General features: G+C 43.4%; 1 long non-coding RNA gene across 1 annotated transcript; it reads left to right on the top strand.

Moving 5' to 3' along the window:
• Positions 1–280: 280 nt before the first annotated feature.
• Positions 281–1,680, top strand: LOC144094063 (uncharacterized). Its single transcript, XR_013306397.1, has 2 exons — positions 281–353; positions 1,339–1,680. It is a non-coding gene; the product is annotated as an uncharacterized LOC144094063 (long non-coding RNA).
• The last annotated feature ends 6,323 nt before the right edge of the window (positions 1,681–8,003 follow it).

The following is an 8,003-nucleotide window of genomic DNA, read 5'->3' on the forward strand; positions in this document are numbered from 1 at the left end:
TTTTGTGACAGCAACTGCTAGAAGATTGACAGTGTCTGAGTTTATCTCGCAGCACGAGTCACGAAACGGGTGAATTTTTATGTAAAAGAAAGCTTCCTGGCGCAGGCTCAGAGGAAGTTTTGACCAAGCCACCTCAGCACACCAGTCATATCTTTATTCCTTCAGACATAACTCAAAACGGTCTAGTAGTGTGATGCTTCTCCACTTTTCACTAGGTGCTTAAAACTGAACGCTTGTTATGTCTCGGTACACACACATTTCTCCTGAACAAAATTTTTTTACAGGCATCTATGGATGTGGCCACAATGCTGGACATTCAGCCAGGGCCATCTCAAGCCTTTCAACTTACACCAGTAAGTTTCATATCGTCCTGTGTGGTTTCTATCCAGGTTTATTCACTGCATGAGGTAGGATGTCGTTGCAATTCTGCAATGTAAAGTGCAGTAGAACCTGCAGTTGTTTGTCAGGCCCCGTGCTTACCGGAGACAGTAGCAGAGTGCAGTAGGCTCTGCAAAGATCCTTCATATAGGATGGTACCTTTTTGTGGAACCACATAAGCACATTAGTAACTGCCACAATATTCTTTCATGTGCCTTCATTGCTGATGTTCGTTACACAAATCAATATAGTCATCTCGTCAGAGTTCCATACAAATAATCTGTCAGTATCAAGAAAAACTTGGCTATGCAAGACATACTCCACCAGGTCAGTGATATCTTTTCTACAAAATTTTCTCACGTTATTCTAAACTGGTTTTACTGATTTTGGACAAGGTCATTGACAGCTATGTAGAAAGTATTCGGTGCAAACTGGCATGCGTGCTACATGAAAAATTTGTACTGTCATGTTTTCTTCTTTTTCAGTTGTTCCTTGTATAAGTTTTCATGAAATACTTCTTATATGGGTACATGCCAACCTCTTTAAGTCAGTTCCATGGGCATTCAGAAAAGGAGATTGCACGACACAAAATTAAATCAATAATTTTTAAAGCTGTATGTATTCACGCTTCTACACAGTTGTGCGATTAACCCTGCTTTATTTCTGCAACACTTTGAGTGTATAATAAAAATAAAATGTGTAGACATATAACATTACCTTAACATGCTAGGTGATATGAGTTTAACAATGTGCGAGCGTTTTTCTTTTGCAGTGACATCGAAAGGCATTGAGTACATATGCACTGAAGCTGTTGCGTGGCCCAGTAGTGGGCATGCCGAATAATTTTGTGATTAGCCTCATGTCCTGCTTTCCTTCTTATGCCTTGATGCATGGCGGAGGAGAACAGGGCAACAGGCATTCTAAGGTGGGCTGCATTACTAAACAGTTTATCTTATGCAGGAACTTCCGACTTTGCCAACCGCCCCAGCCTCTGTTGGGACGCCACGAAGAAGGAGGCCAGCAATGGTAAATGGACCTGTCAAATATGCCTATTTCTGAAGCAGAATTCAACACCATGAATGTCAAATGCTTGTGCATATGCCAAGAGCGTATTTGATAGCGTGAGTGGCCCATCCACAGCATGCATTATTAGCATAATCTTTAACACAGCATGTGCAGGCACCCAGACTGTGTGAATGGACTTAGCTTGATTTCGCCGTGGCAATTTTTACTAATATCTACTAACTGATCTGCATGGTATATTGTATGCAATGATGAATCAATAAACCAATGAATTTTTAAGTGTGTGAGTGGCCTGCATATCAAGCTGAGGAGCACATTATAGAATCTTCTTCTTGGACACCTCTCCATTTACCAGAGGAGAATCGGTGAGTCACAGCTTCATTTATTGATCTATTCAAGTACCCTAATGGTCCACTAGGGGCATTACATAGGGAGAGATGGGGGGGACTCAAAGCGGAACAAAATTGTTTCAAAAACAAAAAAAAAGCAGCGTAGGTACGGCACTCAGGTGCAAGTCGAGAAACATCATTGCCAAGTAAATATTCTTACGAAAATTCACAAAGAAAAAATAAACAGCAGGTGCGAATTAGACATCTGAGAAATCAAATTTTGTTACTGAAAGTGTGAGGAATTCATATAAGAAAGGGATCCTGACTGAAATAACAAAGACTCTGTTATCATGGCAATCCTGGAAGGTAAATCATTGCATTCTTTCATCATTAAGGTTACAGGTGAATTTTTGTACTTTTCCATCTGGACAAAAACAGGGTTACCCTTGTAGGCATTACCGGCTTGATGCGAGGTGAGGTGCTGGTAAAATATGTGACAGGGCAAATGATCTGTTGCTATGGTACAATGTGCGAGAAAAAGATGATCAAGTGAATTTTCTGTGCGTTGTGAGTGATGGCATGCTGAGCATTTCCATCAGAGGTGAAACACTTTGATATTAAAGTAGGACGAGAAGATTAACTGAGCTCCTTCATTCTTCTTTTAATGGAACATTCAGAGTGCTTGGTGTTTTATATGTGCACACTGTTGTAACTGTGGTATGCAAGGCTTGGGTGTGCATTGTTCTAATGATGCATTGCATTTTCTATCTCTCCTCATAGGAGGACACACCCGAAAAAGCTTACTTGAGAGCAAGGACTGCATGGTTTTCTGCAATGCATGCTCAGTCAAGAAAAAGCATAAAAAGGCTGCAGCAAACAAGGCGGAGACTGCAAAAGAAAAATGCGGAACTAAAATCTGTTCTGTCAGCTTTAACTACGGAGAATATCCTCCTGACAGAGCAAGTGTCTGTTTTAGATGGCCTGGGTAAAGTAAATAAGCACCTACTTGAAAGACAAGTTCGGAAAGCATGGTGGGATTGGCACTCCAAAGCAGTACTCCCCTGAACTGAGAACTTTTGCCTTAACTTTAAATTTCTATTCCCCACGAGCCTATCAGTATGTCAGGAAAGTTTTTGACACGTGCCTCCCACATCCCAGAACTCTGCGAAAATGGTGTGAGACTGTTGATGGCCAGGCAGGACTTTCAACAGAAGCTTTCAATGCACTAAAAATGAAGTGTGCTGAAACAGCAAGCAAGGGGCACGAACAGTTTGCAGCCTCATGGTTGATGAAATGGCTATTCGGCAAAACATCCAGTGGAACAAACGCAACTTTGAAGGGTTTGTTGACTTTGGCAGTGGCATTGACAGCGACTCTTTGCCACAAGCAAAGGCTGCATTCGTTATAATGGCTGTGGCTATTAATGGGCGATGGAAGTTGCCCCTTGGGTACTTCCTAGTTGATGGCCTAATTGGAACACAGAGGGCTAACCTTTTCACCCAGTGCCTTCATAAGGCACATGATGCTGGAGCTATGGTTGTTTCACTCACTTTTGACGGGGCGCCCGCAAATCTGCCTATGTTGCAAGAGCTTGGGTGTGATTTCCAACATGTGGGAGACCTAAAAACAACCTTTTGACACCCAGCTACCCAGGAACCAGTGGCAGCTTTTTTGGATTCCTGCCATATGCTAAAACTTGTGAGGAATGCACTGGCGCACAAGAGGTACTTTATTGACCACCAAGGAAGGACAGTGTCCTGGGAGCATATTGAGCGGCTGCATACTGTGCAGCAGAAAGAAGGCCTACATTTGGCTAACAAGTTGCGCAGAGCTCATATTGAGTGGCAGCGGCAGCCCATGAAAGTTAGACTTGCTGCCCAAGTAATGAGCACTTCTGTTGCGACAGCACTAGCCGAGTGCAGGGAACTTGACCTGGAAGGTTTTTCTGGCACACAGGCAACAGAGAATTTTTTGTTGAAAATTAATGAGACATTTGATGCCCTAAATTCTAGAAGCCCAAATCAGAAAGGTTGGAAGAAACCTATAAATGAAAAGAACACTGAAGCTTTCGAAGGCATGTTCGAAACCACAACCCATTACCTCTCTTCCTTGAAGGAGTCTGCAAATGGAAGACGAATGATTGAAACAAACCGAAAGACAGGTTTCTTAGGTTTTATCATCTGCATGCAAAGCCTGATTAGTCTTTTTCATTTTCTTGTCACTGAAAAACGAGTGCTGAAGTACATTCCGGCCCACAAAATTTGCCAGGACCATTTGGAACTGTTTTTTGGCCTGATTCGAGCACATGGCGGGCATAATGACAACCCTACTACACAGCAGTTCCGTGCTGCCTTCAAAAAAGTGATTGTTCAAAGTGAACTGGCTGATGTATCAACAGGCAACTGTCTGAGCCTGGACAGCATCTCCATATTGTCATGCAGCAGTGCAACAGTTATTTCTTCTCAGGTCTTGAATATATCTGCACCAAGGAGGCAACTTCTAGACAGTGATGCTGTTCAGCAGTCTCAGGTAACAGCTGCAGACCATGACTGCATCATAGCTCCAGGCTACATCAGTGAATGTGGAGGCCGAATTGTGGCTTACATGGCAGGTTATGTAGCTCATAAATTGACTGCAAAGCTGACTTGTGAGCACTGCACAAGTGCACTACTCACAACAGAACGAGGAAACATTTACTCACTAATTAAGAGGAAAAGCAGAGGAGGGCTGAAATACCCATCAGAAAGTGTACTGAAGATTTGTCAAAAATCGGAGGCGGTGATCAGGACGGCAGCGCGCCTGAACAAATTGGCATCAAGAACACTACTCACTGATCTTCTCCACGAGGTTCTTTACGCATTCCACGGTAGAGAGCTCTTCAATGAACTTCATGAGCACATGTTCGACAACTCTCCACTCGACAATCATTACATACACCTTGTCAGAAGTGTTGCAGAAAACTACATCAACATGCGCTTGTTTCTTGTTGGCAAGCAGGCAACCGAGAGCCTGCACACTGCTCAGGTCCGGCAGATGTTTAAAAAAATAACTCAATTCAAGGGGCAGTGACTGATGCGACAGTGAGAATTCAAAAATCAGACTTGGTTTTCGTCAGCACATGTCTTAATTTACCGTAGAGTATGAATGCAACCAGCCGATAGGGGTCCCATGCTTCATGTTGACACTTCAGCTTGCTGCCGCAATATGAGCTGAATAAGAATCTTACATGTAACAGACTTTCATGTCTGACTTTGTCAGAATAAAATTCTATTCAAACGCCCGCTCACAGTTTAGAGTACATTACAACCTGTCATACTGAGTATTGAAAAGAATAGCTTTTTAATGTGAATGCGTCATGTACACCACCGACTTAGGCTCATGCTTGATGGCAGTCACTGTCAGTTTTTTCAGGAGTAATCAGGGTTTTGATTTAGCTTGATTGCTACTGAATCAACCAGAAATTACCTGCTTCCTAAAATCAGATTTTCGTCTTTTGTGGTAAATGAACAATACGCACATTTTAGAAAAGAAGTCAGTTAAGTAAAATCAGTACATGTCCAGAGCGCAAATACTAGTTCTTGTTCATGAATCTATATGCTGTAGATTCACAGATGGACATGTACTATTGCTCACTGATGTTCAAGAATAGGGGCTGCAGTTAGCAGTCTCCCAGAGCTTTCTTTACAGCGTGTCTGCACTACTGTCCTTTAGGGTACAGGGTGACTGAAGTATCTCGTATTTTGCAAAAAATATGGAGTGCATGTTTTTCATACTATAGAAGCCAGAATAATCAAGAGAGTAATTAGTGTACCATACTTAAAATTTTAGTTCTAGATATTCAACACAACTGAAGGTGATTTTGGCCTTTCAAAGTAATAGTGTCAAAAGGGGGTGATCATCCCACTGCACGCAGCAACAGAGTAAGCACTAGCATATAAGTTTTGCAACAAATTCATGTTCTTAAATGATGAAAACACTTTTCCACATGCACTTGGTACATTCATGCATACAGAAGACAACCTTATCATTCTACCAGCCGCAATTTGTACATTATATTAAACATTCTTTAGCTGTCATCATGCCTTAGTTGTGCACAGCTCAAATGCCCGACTTATGTGCAGACTATGTTGGTTGGCTCGTGGTTTTGACTAATATAAAACAGCATGTGCACACAAGTACCACATAGTACACAACAAACAGAACAGAAAATTGGACAGAAAACTATGCTATTTCTATACTGTTTCAGGCTAGGCAGATAAGAGTCAAATACAACAATGCAACAATAGAAACAGTGTCAGCAGGGTGCTCTCTTTCTTTACATATATTACAGAAAGGAATACATGAAGCAGAAGGGAGGAAAATGATTCACTTTTTCCACTAGCTGCGACAACTGTTACCAATTTTTCAAGTCACTTCCATGCAGTGCTCCAATTACTTTGCATTTGCATCGCTTAAATTTTATCAACTTTGTGATGCAGAAACAACTACTGAGAAATGAAAGCTTTCACACAATTTGGCAAGATCGGTCCACAAATATTTTTCTGTCTCAAAGCCCCCATTTACTGCCTTCCTATATATGTTTTACTCTCTCTGTTCGAATGGTTCATGGTTGCAAAGTGATCTAATTCAGTTGTGCATTTCTTCTTCTGGTCTTTTTTGTTGAATCCTTTTTATGTGTGTTCTTTTTCCATGTGTTATCACTTTGGTTAAAAGATTTTGCTTGCTTCAGGTAGCAAGCTATGTTTTGTAATAAGTGTTATGCTGTATCAAACCTTTTTAAAGCTCTTATTTTGATTGTACAATAAAATACAAATTTTGGACTTCATTAATCCTTTTAATCAGCTGAATGCAAGAAAGTGCAACTCGGCGAGGTGGTCGCGAGGGTCGACTCGGCATCTCGGTAAACGGTAAGTTGAGAGGTACACTCAATCTTACAGAGGCATGGCCTTACACTTCACCACCCTTAAGCGCAAATGTTTTAAACATATCACTGCGCCTCCTAAACCCGGCTATGTGTCCTTACGCTCGCACAACAGCACTCGATCGAGACAGCAGCGCGGGTCGGTCGATCCACTGGGTCCATATCAGAGAAAACTTGCACGCAGTTGACATATCGCTCGCACAGCGTACAGTAAACATATGGTACGCTTCAGACTGCTTAGCGTATCGCTTTGCTGACGGATACCATCGCATGCGGCGCGGCTTCCTTGGCACTGCACGCTTCGGTGAGCACACCGCGGCCCACGCATATCGGTCGCCACCAGTTGTGACCGTCATGCATAGGGGAATGTAGACGCAACGGGTATGCTTACAAGGACACGGTCTGGACGAGTTTGTATTTATTCGTGGTTAAAACAGGGCGGGAAAAATACACAAAAATGAAGGAACACGCAGAACACGTATTCACACGCAAAACAATTAAGCGCCGACTCGCACTTTTTCTTCCCGCGCTGCTGTACCCATAAACCAGCGTGTCACCGTCGTCTATCGCTTTATGAGCCGTCGGCACTGTCAATTTCTCCTTGGAACAAGGCTAGCAGCGTTCAGGGACGCAACCGCCAAAGCCGAAAGAGAATAGCGCCAAGCCAAGCCTTTTCAGAGAAAGCTGTCGCGGGCTTCCAAAACAACCGCTTTCGTCAAGACGGCATCCTGAATGAACTAAGCGCACAGCAATGAAGACCAGCACCGACTACAGGCCTCTGGAACTTTGTGCCTCCCGCGGACCACAACGATTGAATAAAAATGCGAATTTCCAACTCTACTCGACCGGTCTGCCGACATGGGTGATGCGTGAAGCAGACGACGCCGCTGCGCCCAACGCTGCTATTGGCTGCGCCATCGGCCAACAAATCCCAGTAGGCCTTGCAAAAGCACGTGACTTCCTGCATGTTTTTTGTCATGCGGCTTGGATAGCGAGGGCCTCTCCTATGGTTTCCTTCCTCCGTGCCCTTGATATACAAGTAGCGCCATTCTGTGAACTTTTCCGCCGCACCGCAAACCCTCGCACGTCCTCCTCGCCCTCGCCTCCACTCAGCGCATTTCTGACCGATGATTGGCCCTTCTGCCGTCGCCTTGGAAACGCGCGCGAAAGCGTCGCTTTGCTTCTGTTGTTGTTTTTCTTCGGCGCCATGTGCAGGCCGCCTTCCTCTGTCGCGGGTCGAACTTCATTCATTCGAATCAAGGCGGAAAGCTGGGCTAGTTGGTGTTTCATCGTCCTGTCTACTTCTTTGTCTGTGTCTTTGTTATATGCGCTAGTCTTTTAATTCATTCATT

The sequence above is a fragment of the Amblyomma americanum genome, chromosome 6 (assembly GCF_052857255.1).
Source record: "Amblyomma americanum isolate KBUSLIRL-KWMA chromosome 6, ASM5285725v1, whole genome shotgun sequence".
Taxonomy (NCBI): domain Eukaryota; kingdom Metazoa; phylum Arthropoda; class Arachnida; order Ixodida; family Ixodidae; genus Amblyomma; species Amblyomma americanum.